Source organism: Phodopus roborovskii, unplaced genomic scaffold, assembly GCF_943737965.1.
Source record: "Phodopus roborovskii unplaced genomic scaffold, PHOROB, whole genome shotgun sequence".
NCBI classification, from domain to species: Eukaryota; Metazoa; Chordata; class Mammalia; order Rodentia; family Cricetidae; genus Phodopus; species Phodopus roborovskii.
In genome coordinates this window covers 13368086-13384991 of record NW_026126409.1, presented here as the reverse complement: position 1 = coordinate 13384991, position 16906 = coordinate 13368086, and the positions used below count along the sequence as shown (strand labels likewise).

At 42.7% G+C, this 16906-nt stretch overlaps 1 protein-coding gene and 1 pseudogene across 1 annotated transcript in view; both read right to left on the bottom strand.

The window, feature by feature from the left end:
• Dlgap2 (DLG associated protein 2) overlaps window positions 1-16906 on the bottom strand; it is a 654093-nt gene that overhangs the window by 377443 nt on the left and 259744 nt on the right. The window lies entirely within an intron of this gene.
• LOC127220295 (ribosome biogenesis protein NSA2 homolog) lies at window positions 14477-15466 on the bottom strand (annotated as a pseudogene).

The window sequence follows — 16906 nt, the reverse complement described above, 5'->3', positions numbered from 1 at the left end:
TCTGTCTATGTTGTAAGTTATTTCTCCCTGAATAAGCATCTATTCAGCCTATTTGTTTCTCCTGAGCCTTATTAAACCCACTTCTTCAGGAAATCCAGTGTACAGTAAATATCAGCTGAGATATCCAGTCTCAGGGACTGAATAACTATTGGATTCTTGGACCTTCTATTCATAGTCAGAAGTTATGGGATTAATTGGACCACATCCAGTAAGTCATTCTAATAAACCCATATATAATATATATGTGTGTATATATATATATATATTCTAATATGAACTACATATTCAATATTATAATATATTATAACATACAATATATTATATATTCTAATAAACCCATATATATATATATATACATATATACATATATATATACTTGAGAGAGAGAGAGATTGATTCATTCTATCAGTCTGTTACTCTAGAGAATCCTGACTCTCTGTGAGGAGATTACATAGCCAACATCAGGCACTTTCACTTACCATCACATCTCTGGTTCCATCCACACGATTCCATTCTTTTTGGTGACTGACTAGTATCCATTTGCATATGTGTTACAGTCTTCGTCCATTTTCCAGATGAGTCTTGGCCATTGAGAATTACTGGACAGTGAACACAGACTGCAGGTGTTGAGCTGGCATGCTGACTTCATTCCCTTGAGTATGAACATGCTAGTAGAAGTGCTGCATCGCACAGAAGTGAAGTGCTGGCTTAATTGTTGGGACATCACCACCTCGTGTCCACAAGGCTCTGCTGTTTCAGTCATGCTGACAATTTGTAAGGACTTGTCTCCTCCGTTTCCCCGACACTTGTTCTTTCGGTAACTGCCATTTGTGCAGGGATGGTGGCTCACCTGGTTCTGATTGTATTTCCATGGTAATTGGTGATATGGAGAAGTTTTTACACAACTATTAGGCATCTCTACATTTCCCTTTGAGAAATATTGATCTCCTTAGGTATACAGCCCATTTCTAAATCAGTTTACTTGACTTTGACTATGTGAGTTTTATATATATAGGGTTTTTTTTTTTTTAGTTTGTTGAACATTTTTCTTTAAATAGTAAGGTGTTCAAAACATGAAAATTTCTTCATTAACATTTTACTTGTACAGCTCAGTGATGATTACCGTATTCACACATGAAATCATCGCCACCATCTATCTCTAGAACAGTCTTCTTCCTAAACTGAAATTTTGCCACATTAAGCACTAACTCCCCATTCTTCCCTCAGCTTCTGGAATCACTTTGTATGTCCTTTCTCCATGAGTGTGGCCAGTCTAGAACCACCTGTGACTGGAACTACGTGGAATTCATCAGCTTAGTTCATTCACTCAACACATTACTCTTATGTGAGATCCACCCTAACAAAGGTGATTGGGGATCTCCATCTTTTAGAAGGCTGAGTTGTCTCTAAGTCCAGCTTTTAATACCCACCCGAGAGATATAGTCCAAAAATCATCAGCTCAGTACAAAATATTCAAGAGGCTTGAGGCCAATCAAATCATACATCACTTTCAGGGACTTTCTGGATCATTAAAGATGTTTTCTGAAGAACACAATTCTGTACCATGAATGAGAGTACCTCAAATACCACCATGCCTACAGCAGGACTCTACTGCACTGCAAGGGGTTCCTAACATAGTCCTTTCAGGACCGCCCTCATGGCAGCACAGGAACTTGTTCACAGTCGGACTTCACGTTTGCATCTACCATGCCCACTAGGGAGGAATCATTCTCAGATATCAGAGTGGACAGGCCATGTTGGCATGCAAAGCAGGCTTGTACTCACCAACACCACTTGCAGAAACAGAAAGGGAAACTGTCACCTCATCTGAAACCAAACATCTGGTGCAAATCGTCGTTAAGGCTACAACTGGTTATAGTTTAAATAAATTGTCTTATGAAATGGATTTTAAGTGTCATCACCTATAAGAAATTTTAATACGTTTTTATTTTCAAAATTGTCTGCCTTTATACAGCATATCAGTTTTCAAGTGCACCTCTTTCTTGCCTGGCTCTGTGCTTAACTCTCAACTAATCACATATGGAGAGGCCACCAGATAGGTCAGGAGTGACACAAGTTTACTGATATTATCCATAATGAGGTCTGAAAATTTCTCTTAAATTTATTTCTACTTCTAAGATTTTTCTGGTGTAAAATTTACAAAACAGTATAAACAATGTGTTTTCATTGAAATAAGTTTTGAGTGCATATGTAGGCATGTTTAGAAGAAATTATTAAAAATTAAGAAAATCATTGAAAATACTGAAAGCTGGATAGAAATGATATAAATACTGTGCACACTGCATTTTAGCACTAAGTGTCAGGCAACTTACTGCCAGGGGACCACTTGAGTTCAAACAAGCCATCTTCTCAGTGCATTTACAGAGCTAAGGGTATGATAGCAGGAAACACTCTCCACACTTGGAGGCTGCTTCAGCTTCCTATGAGCAAATATGCCAGCCATGAGATCTTTCTTAACATTCTGGACACACAGCCATTCCTTAAGGAAGCAGAGCCCAGTGAAGAAGCTATGGTGAGAACAACAGCCTGCAGGAGGCCCACTATGGTGCAGGAGCTCCCAGGGCTCACTCAGGCCTCCGTGGTTGCTGAATGAACAAGACTTACAAGTAACTACCTGGTGGTGGCTAATGATCAAATTCTCTACTCTTCACCTTAGGGTCTCTATACAGCAAAGGCATTGCTCCTTGTTTTCCTTCCATCGTTGTGAAGTTTTTCAAGTTGCTAACTGAAATATTAATTGCCAGAAACCCTCTGCAGGAAGACACAGCAGCTACAAGGAGTTCTGACAAACCGCCAACCCAGTGAAGTCACAGCATGGAAGAGCTTTAAACCAAGCTTAAAGCCAAGAATGGGAGGACTTGGTTTATTCTGCTTAATGTTTCTGCCTTCAAAGAATCTCGTTCAAATGTCATAATAATATTATTTTCTAAAAGTCATGCTAACTCCAGAGGGGCCAGTCCTGAAACGCATCCCTTTCCACATGGATGGTGGATGAACAATAGATTGGGGTACACACATCCTGAAAACTCCCTCTAAAAGCACAGCTGGTCAGAATTATTTCTATGAGTTGTTTAAGGACCAGACCACAGAGGAAGGACCAACATGCTAGTGGCATGCCAACTGTGCTGACCAAGCCAGGTCCGTCAGCAACTCAAAGCCAGTGAACATCTGCCTGAACACCTTTCTGTTTGCTTGATCATTGTCAACATACTCTGAAAAATACCCTAGCATTTTCCACAGTTATAAAGAACACTCCTGCCACAACCAGGTAGCCTGAACACTCAGATTCAGAGTAGGAGTGTCAATGATACTGAAGAGAGCTCGATTCTACCCATGAGGCACCTGGACATCAAGGAGCCAGGCTGATGTTCTAAGTGAACACAGCCTCCTATGGCCCCTGCTCTCATCAAGCTATCAAAAATGTTCAGAAAGGGGGCAACATCCAGGCCCAAAAAGTAAGTGAGAGCCAGAGCAAACTGAGGCACAGCCATGAGCCACAGAGACACGAGCCAGGTTCCTGTTCAGTCCACAGGCAAGAAAGAGAGGAGTCATGCACCTTCCTTGTCCTTTGTCCTAACACATGCTGCCAAGCTCTACCCACAAGCCTAACCCAGACTTTCTTACACACTGTGATTCTCCTCCTGCTGATCAGCCTTCCACAGAGGGGGCTTCAACTAAACAGACAAACGTTGGTTGAGTTCACTAGGTGGCCCCGGGTGTTCCTCAGGAGTTGGAGAATTATTAGCAGAGTTGAACTAGCTGCCCAATCAAGGACAGTGAGCCCTCACACAGCAAGAAAGCAGTCCCAGTCCTATGCCACACACCCAGAACACAGTGTCTGGAAACTACCTGGGGAAACATCATTTCTAAACAAACCAATGTTTCAAACTGTTTCCATTGGACATTTTCTCCATTGATTAAGAAGGTATTTATTTCAAAAATGTGCATTGATTTTATTTTCAAAATATGTGAATTTTTCTAAAACTGTTTGCTACTCCTAGTGTCAGTTGGGGCACACCCGAATTCATTCAGCAACCACTTCTTAGACCTTGTATCCCTAAGATCCACACTGAGAAATTAATTAGCTCTTATTAATGTCTTAAGTACTTTATTGCCCTTTTACTTTATAGTCTAGAGTCCCAAGGCCTTTTAATATTAGAGGCAAAAAGGGCATAGTGCATTAGAATTTTCTTCAGCTCATGATTACTCTATTCTGAGGACAATGACAGTGGTCACAGCACAAGGAAGCAGTCTTCTAACTGCACTGACTTTGGCTAGCACCATCGGTGACTTCATGACCTCCATGGATGTCCCAGTTGGGCTCCATTCTCCCTCTGCTGAGTGACACCAAGCAAGACTCGGTGACAACCAGAATATGAAGGACCAAATCAAAGCCTTACCATGCCCTGTGACAGAAAGTAGAGGCAAGCAGAGTTGACAATCCCAGGGACTAGAGCCCTGACCTCCAGGAATGGGACTTCTAAAGCTAAGGACGATCCTGCACAGACCTCAGGAAACTACAGTCCCGAAAGAATGGTGATCCCACCCAGATCCCAAGAACCTGGAGCCTCAAAGTGGCCCTGCCCAGACCCTGATAAGCAAGGAGTGTGGCACAGTCGTGAGTTCATTGTTTAAAGAATACCAAGAAAATGAGGATGGTGGCACCCTCGTTTCCCCATGAGGTGACAGAAAGGATCCACGGTCGCCATAGAAGAGTACAAAACTACTGTCACCCGCTACCATATATATAAAGAGCCACATCTGCAGAGTCTCTGTTGTCCCTACTCACATCTACAACAAACCCCCAAAGATGACAGCCAAGCACCCAGACTCACAGCACCCTAGCTCAGGCAGCGCTTATCTGGTCCGGCTGTCTCAACATCCACACTCTGCATCTGAAGCCACGCCTGCACCAAGGAGAACCCCACAACTGGGGCCAGAGAAAGGAGGAGGAGCCCATCAGGCACTTGTAAGCGCACTCAATAGACACCAATTTGAAGCACTTTGTGAAGGCTCTAGATCAATGCAGAAGGGATCTCTAAGCTGTTTGCTTAGAGGATAAGTAGGGGGTTGAGACAAGGTCTCACTTTGTACCTCAATTCCATGATCCTCCCGCCTCAGCCTCCTGAGTCCTGGAATCATGAGCATGTCTCTCATGCTGTAGCTGTGTGCTGTCATGAACTGATGAATTCATACTGCAGCTTCACTTGGTATTGCCATAGGAAGGAGACATACTAGAGGCTGTGACACATTGTCAGGAGGCTGAAAACTTGAAGCCTCAGCAGAAAATGGGGGAAAGAAGTTAATGGTAGTTTTCCTTTTATCCAGCAAAACAAAATGAATTATTCATTCTCTGTCTTGGTTTCACTACAAGCATTTGTTTCTCAATGCCAGCAATTAATCATCAGCCACCTTACAAATGTGTACAGTCCTACAGTGGATCGTGGGGAACTCATTTTTGGAGCATAAAGTTAAAATGCCTGTGCTTAGTGGGCCTTCAGCAGATGAAAGCTTCAGTTCACATTGGAAACGCTCCTACACTGAGTTCTTACTGACATTTACATCTGGGAGTCCCAGACTAATAAAGCAGACCCAAGGCCGCCTCTCTTAAGGAGCCAGCAAGTCAGGGCCACAAATCCTCCTGAATATCATGACAGTCACATCCAAGATACACGTCATGATACTTGGACCCCAGCCCTCCTTCTCCCCATCTGTGATGGCACCTCCAGTTGGTGCCCTTAGACAATCCCTGAGGCCATTCCCTCTCTTCAGAAGCAGGTACCCAGGGCTCGAGAAGCAAGAATCTGCCTGTGATGGTTAATGTTGTGCCCTCTTGGCTTGGCTACATTATCTAGACACTTAGAAATCCTGGCTTTCATCTACTCCATGGACTTCATCCTCCACAGTCGCCACCATTGTGTGGATAAATTCCTTAAAATCAATCTAGTTATATCCTACAGGCTCTGTCCTCTGCCCCACAAGGTTCCCAGGTCCACCATGTCCTGTGCGGCTCCTTATAGTGGCTAGTACCTGCCCTAAGCAGTAGGGACCCTTCTCACCTCATAGCCAGTTGGACTCCAGCCCCACAAGAACCAAGGTCCTATCTTCTCAAAGCCTTTGTATCTGAAACTTCCTGTGTTACCACATGGCTGTCGTTCATGATGCAGTGGTGGCTACAGAAATCCCTGGAGAAGTTCAGGGCTTTTTGAAAGCCAGATTCACTTGGAGACACTGGCAGAGCTAGCTACAGTGACCACACCACAACCCCTTCCCTTTTAGAGACCTGCTGCCTGCGTAGAGCCTCAGCGTTGAGCTACATGCACCCACTCTAGACCCTATGTGAGGCAGACCTGGCCAGGAGGAAGGAAGCATTGTTTCATCCTATGGTCAGGCAACTTCCAGGCCATCCATGTCAAAAGTTCTGACAAACCTTAAGGGGACTGTAAAGTTCATATTTTGATCAGACACAGGGCTTGTCTGGTCAGGTGGAATGAGAACACCACTTTCTACTGGGCAATGGCTTACGGGCATCCAGAGATGTTCAGGGGGTTAAGGGCAGAGCCCAGCCCTGCTCAAAGAGGGCAGTGAACCTGGTGCAGATGTTCTCACAGGAGTCATCTGATAGACCAGGTCATTTGTGTTCCCAAAGCAAAAAGAGAGACCTAAATTACTCTGGTTATGGGATACGTCAGCTGCACCACTCTCCTACCATAGTGATCTCAGCAGACAAACAGAAAATAAAACAGGAGAGTCAGAGAGGAGTAGGAGAAATGGACTCTGGATGCTAAGCAGTTGACCTGGTCCTTGATGGTGAACTATGTATCACAAAGGAAAGAGGTGAATGGGCCAGGCTCTGGCAAAGGCCAGAGCTGGGAGCACAGGGGCAAATACCAAGGGGAGCAGGAGAGGACAGGAAAAGAGAGAGGACTGTCAATCTGTGGAGGAAACAGCTGTCACAATATCACCATATGAAAGACACAAATCACAGTCCAGCCATGTACTATGGCCACAGAAAGGGCAGTTTTAACAGCCTGAACCCCCATCCACAGAACGGACTGAACATCTCCTGATTTCTCTGTGGTCTGAGTTATTACAACATGGATTACAATGTGGAAAGATGATGTTGGTTTAAGAAAATAAGCTTCTACTAAGAGTTCTGGCATCTCTCCTCCTCCCCCCGTCTCTGATTCTGAGGTATTTATTTAAAACTTTTCAAACTTTCCAAAAATTACTATAAAAGTTGGTAACAAATTAATACTAAACTTCCCCCAACTGTTTGCCCCCACTTTATTTAAAATAGATTTTTCCTCACATAATATGTCTTGATTATGGTTGCCCTCCCCTCTCCTACTCCCAGTCCCTTCCCACCTCCACTCTCTACCCAGATATACCAAATTTCTATCTCTCATTAGAAAACAGATTTCTAAAGGTTAATAAAATAAAAATTAGCATATAATAATAGGACAAAACAAAGAAGGGAGGAAAACCCTCAAAAGGCACAAGAAACAGATATAGAAGCAAAGACCTACTCACCCACACCCTCAGGAATCCCAGGGGAAAAAAAAAACACTAAAAAAAGAAAAAAATTAGAAACCCCTAAAGCCATAATATCTATGCAAAAAAACTATAAGATAAAGAGAGAAAATATAGATAAAACAAGAAAACCTAAGAAAGAAACCAAAACACCCTGACACAAATAGATTTCATTTTGTGTTGGCCATCTACTACTGTTAAGAATGGTTTGTTTCCCCAGTGAGACTCCCTTGAAGAAAACTGTTTTTATTTATTTTTCTTCATTTGCAAGTGATTATCCATTGGAGATAGCTCCTGGGTTAGGGATAGGGGTATGGGTCTACTTCTCCCTTCAGCTCTAGGACCCCCACCTGGTGCAAGCCAGTGCATCTGCCTCAGTTGCTGTGAGTTCATTTGCACACCAATCCTGTTGATTTAGAGGGCCTTGTTTGCTTGGCAGCCTCCATTCCCTCTGGCTCTTAGGAAACACTCAGGGTAAAAGTTATGTGTGTGTATCCACCTCTGCACACTGTCTACAGACTGAGTATATAGTGTCAGACAAGTTTTTATTTCTTTGTGCATGTCTTTATTAGTCATATTTTGAAATGATTATCTTGTTACCAAATCAATAAAAGAAACAAGCCATGGATCATAAAAGATAACCCCCTACTTTCCATGCCAACTCCAGGTTGGCAGACAGGCTGGGTTTCTGGCTGGCTATAAATGGCATGTCAGGGTCACAGGCATTTTCCTTCTTTTCCAGTAGAAGCTCCACTACCTCAGTGGGATTGGGGTGGGGTTGGGGTGTGATAGGGGTAGGGTTGAAGTGGGGTAGGGGTGGAGTTTGGGTGGGGCTGGGGTTAGTTGTTGGCATTTGAGAAAGTGATGTTAACATGACCAGGAACAAACTGCAAGGCTCAAAGAGAACCACATAGAAGATCTTTGCCTTCTCTGTCTCAAAACTGCAGATTCTGAGCATTCCAGAGACAAACATCCTAGGCTGACTCTGAGATCATGGAGACTGCAAAATATCTTCGAATGTTAGTTAACACCTCGGTGAGGGATTCTGGATTCAAAACAAGCTTGATATGGTGACTAGCTCAGATGGGACTCTTAGCACAAACATCTTTTTTAAAAAATCATATAAACTATGAGGTCAATTTCAACTTGAGTGAAAACACTTTCGCACACTCTACATTAACAGGAACCTCAAAGAAGGGAGAATTACATTGTGTTTTTATTCCTCCTTGCATTTTTACAGAAACATAAAACAAAAACCTTATGTTGTGGAACAAACTAGAAAAAGCCTATTCCAGCAGAAACTGGACCTTGGAACGCAAGGCCTGGAGTCTGCAGTGTCTTCCCTGGGGCTCAGGAAATGCTTAATTAGCAGGAAGCTGAGCCACCAGCCTCCCTACTGTACCAGCTCACACTCTCTGTGTCCAAGCTTGCTCTATAACACTGAATCTCCTAAGTGACCTGGGAACCTGCATGATCCCCCTGCACTGATTGCTTGGTCAGAAACACATGGATTGGAAAACAGTAGCAGACCCCAAGAAAGAAGACTAGAGGTCACAGAAGAGTGGTCACATCCACCTCTTGTGCTCACCCTTCTTCCCTGTCACTTCCTGTGGTCCCCTAGCATGTCTGCCACACAGGCACACAGAGCAGTGACTATGACAATCTCTGGGTAGAAACATCTTTATGCTCAAATAGTCAAGGTCAACAAAAAGGTGATAAATCATGTGTTATAAACTAAAGGAACTAATGTTTGAGAGATGTTCTCCAAAATTCTCCCCTTATTTCTTTTAAAGTAATATCCTTTAGCTTATTGTGGTAAATGATAAAATTCTAAATACAGCTTTGTTCCTTTTTTTCTATACTTTTCATTCTTCCTCACTGAGTTGCTATCAGTGTTAATAAGAGTGACATTACTTTGTCTGCAAATCAGTGAATACATTTGGGGTTTCAGAACATTTGCAAAATATGTATTTCCAACTAAGTAAAATAAGTTTCACTTATTGTGAACTAAGGCCTTTGCACTGCCAAATACTCAAACCAAGAGGAAGTCCTGCCAGATGACAGGGACCTGCGCTGAAGTGCAAAGACCACACAGATACATCTGGCTCAAGGCCCAAGTACATTCCTGACTAGAGGAAGGGGATGCTTTATCCAGCTTCTGTCATCCACTGCTCAGGGAGAACCAGCAGGCACCCAATGGTTAGGGAAAGAAGTCATTTCTTGGCACGCTGACATGCCTGTGCAAACAAAAAGCAGTCTTGAGGTTGGTAAGACCCGGGGGTGCAACTTCTGGTTCTGCACTGGCTGGTTTGGCTGCAACAACTGTAGAGACTGTTGGGAAAGATGGGGGGAAAGACAGGCTCTGGCTTATCTGTCACAAGAGATTCCCAAAAGGCTGTGTCTCGAGTTCTTTCAGTCTGTGTTGACACCCACATCAATCTCACTGCCTAGACTCTTTCACAAGCACAGAAACAGACACACAGGCTCAGCATCCAGCTGTTACCTTGGTACTGGCAGCTTCATAACTTAACTCCCCAAAATGGTGGCAGAAGTCAACTGCACAGAGAGAGGAAAACACTGTCTAGTCTGGCTTATGAAGTTTCATCCTATCTTCTAGCCCTGTGACTACTCCCAATCCTTTTAGACAGACAATATAGGTTAACTCTTCATTGTAGACATGAAAGCTATTAGGATCACAGAGTTTAGAGGACAAGGCATTTACTAGAGGCTGCATGGGAGGGTGCAAGAGTCACAAGCCCTCCTGGAATGTGAGAAGGGTAGTGTCTCTAGTGATGTCACTGCAGGGCTGCTGGAGAAAGCTTACTGCAGAGAGTTGGTTTGGGGGGACAATGCGAAGGCAGAGCCGTAACAGAAAGGACCAGACCTGTGAGAAAGAGACAGCAACAGAAATTGGGCTCTATTCAAGGGGAGTAACAGGACACTGGCAGCCCATAAACAGGTGCCTGGAGGACATACCACAGTGATAGGCTGGAAATATGGAGGACAGAGAGCAGGCAAGAAGGAGCCAAGGCTCCCAGTCTGAACATCTACAAATAGTACCCATGAGAAGAGGTCAGACTGTGGAAGACTGGAGAAGGAGGATGTGGGTGTTGCCTAGAGCAATGTGTTCATGCGATGATGGATAGTCAAGGTGAAAACTTCCACAGACTCTGGAAGGAAGCTGACAGTATGCAGACACGTTGAGGTTAGTGTCCTGCTTTGGGAAATGAAAGTCATTGAGGTGACAGCTGGAGAAATGAGATCAGATGAAAGGAAACACAAAAGACAAAGAGGACGAGAGGACATTGGAAAGTGCTCATTTGGGAATAGAAAGATGAAGGGAAGTGATACATGTGGCTGAATTAATAACTAAACAAGTATCTGACACTCCACAGAAATCACACAAATGAGACAAAGCCATGCCCTTAAAAACAAAGTCAGGAGTAGGAACCCAAGAGAGAGTGGACAGCTCACCTCACATGGGATCAAAAGAAAGGAGAAAATGGAGGTTAGTTGGACAACAAAGCTGGGACAAGAAAGGTTCAGAATGGATGGACTTCAAGGCAGAAGCTCTTAAGAATACTGTGTACCCAAACAAGAAGCAGGAGGCAAGCAGAAGTTGAGACTGCAAAGTTGGGATGACTTATGAGACCCCCCTCCAATGGACTAGATGAGACTGTTGAGAGAAAAGACTCCCAGACCTGAGCACTGTCTGGAAAAGATGTATCTACACACTGGATGATTTCATGTTATGACGGACCATGTGGTTGTTTAAGTGGTAACTGTCCTGCATAGTTGTAAACACCTTGAATAACCAATCTCTACTTGGTAGCACTATTTGCTTGGCTTAGGAGGTCACTGGAGGCTTTGGGGACTTAAGGCTTCACCCTCCTCCCAGTTTCCTATCTGCTTCCAGTTCCCATTCAAGATGTGAGCCCTCAGCTTGCTACTCTAGCTACCATGCCTTCTGATTCCCTGACATGACAGAGTCTTATCTCTCTGGAATGATAATTCCAAATAAACCCTTCCTTGGTCATGCATGGTGTTTAATCACAGCAATATAAAACAGAAACACAGACAGAAATACCTGCCTTTAACATATTGGAAGCAACCAGTGTTCAAGGTTTTTCTGTCCTTGGTAATTCCAATAAGCTTCCATGATATGAAGATATTGTTTTATTTTGTCATAAAAAAGACACTTCCACTATGTGCTGGAATCATGCTTCAGCAGACTGGGAGGAGAGACCCATATCAGCCCCTTAGATACATGAGTCATCTTTTATACTAAGAAAATAACCCACTGTGTGTAAAGTAAAACTTTCTTTTTCTTTGGAGACAAATTCATAACTTTGGTGTCTAACTTTTGTAACACTGTGTAACTGTTGAGTCACATGCTGGCACTTGCATAGGAAATTAACTCTTTGGTTAAGCCTTTATTGGTGACTACTTTGCAACACTATACTATAAACTGCTCCAGCTCAGCTAACCATTCACCCCATCACTAAACTCATGCCTTAAATGTATGCAAAAATGCACTCCATGGAATCAAGACCTCAAGCAATACATTTATATTAGAAAAAAATTTGGTTAAAATGATGATATCAACTCAGGCTTCATAAAAATAATGACTTCCATGTCTCTTGTGATACCTATTTCATAAACCAATTAGACATGAAGAGTGACAGTTGCGTATAGACTCTACAATGAATCACCTCAAATCATTGCACTACTGGCCTTGGTCAGTAGAAGCATGTGCATGAGCATAATGGCCCAGGCCTTGCAAAAGATTGATGTGGTCTCCCAGTATCCTGAGTTGGGTCTCATGAGGAAAATTCCTTTTAAAATGTACTGTGCTCCTTTGTAACATGGCTCTTTTTGAAGGAAAAGTATGTTTTTCCACTGGTCTCTTTGAGGCTTGACTGACAGTTGAGTCTCAAGAGTCTAATCTCACAGCCATGTGATCAGTCATGGTCAAGATAGCTCTTCCTTTCTAGTTAGAACACTGATATATCATCCTTCAAGCCTGACTTTGTATAAGTGGGAAAAAAAAAAAAAAACTAGGAAAAATACCTCAGTCTCACCCTACCCAACTCAATGGTTTCAGCAACAATCTATCTTTTTTCCATTTTTCTCCAGATCAAATAAGCCATATTGATGATCTCCACTGAAGAGGTGTGTTTGTCCTTCCTGGCTTTTGCAGCCAGACAACAATTTTGGAGAGAGAAACCGTCAGTCCTTCCCCTGTCCCCAGTACTTGGCCTCACAGCACCCCATAGATATGAACCTGATCTTCTCCCAGAGATTGCATGCCAGGCAAGACAGCCTGACACCACTTGGGGCCATGCTGTGCCCAGGTACTCAGGCCAAATGCTGGCTCTTCAGCAAGCAGTCTCTCAGGACAGGTGCATCTTCTTTGGGATTTAATTGCCTGTGAGAGTGTTGTTACAGCTCCCTTCCACAACTTTCTCATAGTAAACATAAGCCTCTCTCCATGGGTGTCCCAGAACCACTGCTCCTCAGCTGGAATGACACAATTAACCCCTAGACCTAATTTCACTTTTGTTTTTCAGAGATAAACGGTCTTTCTATGTGGCTCAAGGTGGTTACCAACTTTCAGACTTCCTGTTTCTGCCTCACAATGAATGGCTGCCTCACATTTGCACAAGCACACTTAAGCCTGAAATAAGGTTTTTTTCTAAGAGAAAAAGTACAAATGTGTGAGCCTAAGTAAAGGAAGGCAGAGAAACAAAGGGTTTGAAAAAACACCTTTTCCTGTTTTTATTTAAAAACAAGATTACTGTTTTCAAATGATGAACACACTTCACAAGGGGTTTCCAATCTACCATTTCAGAGATAGTTCCTAAGGACATGTTTGTTTGTTTTTATCAAGGACAAGAGAACATTTGTCTGAACTGCATGCACCGTCCAAAGAAAAGGGCAGAGGAGCTGCACAGATCACAGTGGTGAATATGTGGTTATCAACCAAGTTCTGTTTCTGGCTTCCTCTTCTGATGTAACTTACAGGGCAGTGAGTGTTCTCCCATACCAGAGAAGGGTTGTGTGACTAGAAACAAGATACAGAAATAGCCCTGATATCCGTTCACTCCACAGAGGCCTGAGCATGCTTGCTGGGTGTTGTCTCGTTGCCACTACAGATGACATTAGGTTTAGAGCATGTTCCCAACATGACAAAGTTCTGGTAAAATGAGCACCCTCCACAGAGAAAAGATTCAGTAAATAATGAATTAGTAGAATGACTAATTCAAAAGGAGATGAAACTGTAGGCATTGTCTCTTTAAAACTCAACTTACTATGTAGCAAAAATTTAGTAATTGCAACGATTAAGGATGTATATCTATGCAGCTGTGGCATATAAAAAGTAAAACATTCACTAACTGTAAACTTAGTCATTGATCACCTGAATGAATCATATTTTATTAATTAATTGATTGAATGATTGATCCATCAATCTAATTATTGTGGTACTTGTGTAGATTATGCAACCCTGTACAGGTTAGGCCTCACCATTTAATTCTCTTTCTTGAGATAGCACCACACTATATAAACTACATAGATGGCTTTGAACTTCTGATTCTCCTGCATCAGCTTCTCTTTTTTTTAATTTTCAGTATAATTCTTTTAATGTAATATTTTATAAATTTAAACCTGTGCTTAAAATGCTCCATTGTTTAGGATTAATGACAATGAGATGGAAAAGTATTTGAACAGATCTAAATTTCCTAGCCCACCCAATAAATAAGTGGTCAGTAACCTTACGGGTACTTAAAACTATACTGGTTGCTTTTCTATTGCTGCATACACTTCCTAGTTTACAGACATCTATTTGTATGCTTGCTCTTCAGTCACATCAATACATAAGTCCTTAGGCCCCAAACTAAAGACTAACTGTAAAACTGAGCAGTTTTTCTTTACAATTTAATAATCCTTGATGACTGCATATGGGTAAGGTAGCTTGGTAGTATTCAGAAAGGTCACAGTGATGATGTTTTCCGAAGGATGTGTAGTCTTCAGTGGAAGTCACTATCAAACTAGCAAGACAGCATTTATGCACCCATCATTTTCAGGATTGTTAGTAACTTGGGCATACTTTCCCCAGATAACCTTGCCTCCTTGTGTCACCAGGCCCAATTCACTCACATTCACTTCAATAACTGTGCCTTTAGTGATTACACTCAGAGTTGTATATACTGGGGTTGATGGGTTCTTTTTCACACCAAGTATTGGCACGCAAAAAGTAGCTTTCAGCTCAGGATGTGTGACATGGGCTTTTTTGAAGCCCAGGCCCATTGGCCTAATGAACCTTTCCTATTTAGGTGGTTTTCTTGTAAAGCCATCACCAACAAAGCAGACTTTAGTAACCATCCTCTTCCATGCCTTCTTTTTTTCTTTTTCCCATTCAAATAACTTTCAATACTTCTGTTTCTCCTTGGGCACGGACTTTGGGTAGAGGGACTTCCCATTTTCCGCCTTCTCTTTTCGTTTCTGCTTAATCATGTTGGAGAGTACTTCTGCTCTAGACTGTCCCTCTCTGTCCAGCAGATAGGCGGGTACTGCTCCTTGTGGGGTTTTCTCATCATCCTTTTGTTTGGTGGTTCTCTTTTCATGCATCTTAGTAGTCTTTTTCATTTATATTTTCTCAGCATGGCGCTGTTTATGGTAGAGCTTAGCCTTCAGGCCAACCATTTTTTTGGCCTTCTTTGAACGTTCATGGGCCTCCCAACTTTCTTTTTTTTCTCTTTTTCTCAAGGTAGTCCAAACGATACCCATAGCGTTTACGGTGTAATTCAATATATTCATTTTGTGGCATGATGACAGCTGCGGAACAGCCATCCGCAACCTCCCGGGCGCTAAAAGCCTCTTCTGGGTCTCACTGGTCCACAAGCCCACTTCGCGGAAGCCTGCATCAGCTTCTTGAGTAGCTAGAAACACAGGCCCATGCCCAGCATCTATTTTAAATTTAAATGAATTAATATCAAACATAATACTGTTTCATGCTAATGAAATAATGCATGTGTCACTTGATATTGTTTACCTATCTGGAGAGTGATGTCTTCTCCATCTTCAAATTTAGGTTCTTAGAACTATAAGCAATGTATCATTCCTTTAAAGCAAACTTCAATGCAGTACAATTTCAGAACAAAAGAACCCAAAAGAAGCAAACTGGATAACTCTTCAGAATACTATCTCAGTGAATTTGTTCCAGATTTGCCCTTCATAAACTTGCCTCTTGAAGATTTTTAAAAATAAAAAAAGAGAAATAGTTAGCATCTATGATTCATACTTGTCAGGAGGGAGATAGTCAAAGGCAGGTGCGTGGAGCCCATTGAGAATGTTCCTCACCACCCACTTCAGCAGGAGCCACTGTGTGTTCAGCATAGGGGACAGAGTTCTCTCCTCATCCTGTTTCTCTAGTTTCAGGAAGCCAGCTCTACTTGAGACTGAGCACAAAGCCCCAGAGCTGCTGGCATTTTTCCTAATCGGCTCTAGTCCCTTCCTGAAGCACACCCTTCACATGAGTTCTAAAGGTAAGTGGCTGTGGTAGCTTTGATGGGACGCTGGAAAGGGAAGAGTGCCATGGAGACATCAGCACACAGCAATGCTCAGGATGACAGACTACCTGGGGCCCACTGTCTGCTGGGCTGTATGCTGAACACATTGAACATGAAGACCCAAAGAGTGCTCATCAAAAAGCTTACACCTTCCAAAGGTGCTTTAGTCCTAGCCACAGCATGAGAACCTCACTGTCAGTCATAAGAACACTTCCTGCCTTGGGCTCTTAGCATGCACTTCAGTCTAATTTTCCTGCCATAGGCCATACATCCCCTCTCAGAAATTCACATATTCATCTGCAGAATCAAAACAGGAAGAACTCAGAACCATGAGAGAAACAATGGCTAGGTGTTAGTATTTAGGTATCTGTACTGCCCTGCCCTTGGAGTTCTGACAGGATATGCCTTAGCTGCAGCCACTAAGAACACCACTTGTGCACATTCACTACATTCTCTTTTAAAGGGGCTCTGACTATCTCCAATCCTCTTCTCTCTTTCTTTCTCTCCCTCTCTCTAGCTATCTGTCTCTCTGTCTCTGTTGCTCTTTCTCTCCTTCCCTCTCTCTCTCTCCCCCTCTGCCCATTTCCCCTCTATCCTAATGCCCTTGTCTCCAGAGGCCAGTCTCCCCTTTCCATTTCCCCCTTTTTATGATCCCTTACCCTAGTTAAAATCCCTCTGCTTGAACCCTATCATATGGTGTCTTTCTCACACTGTTTAAAAAAAAAATGACACTAGGTGTTCCTACACAATGTTATGCTTGCAATGAAATGTCTTTCATCCTG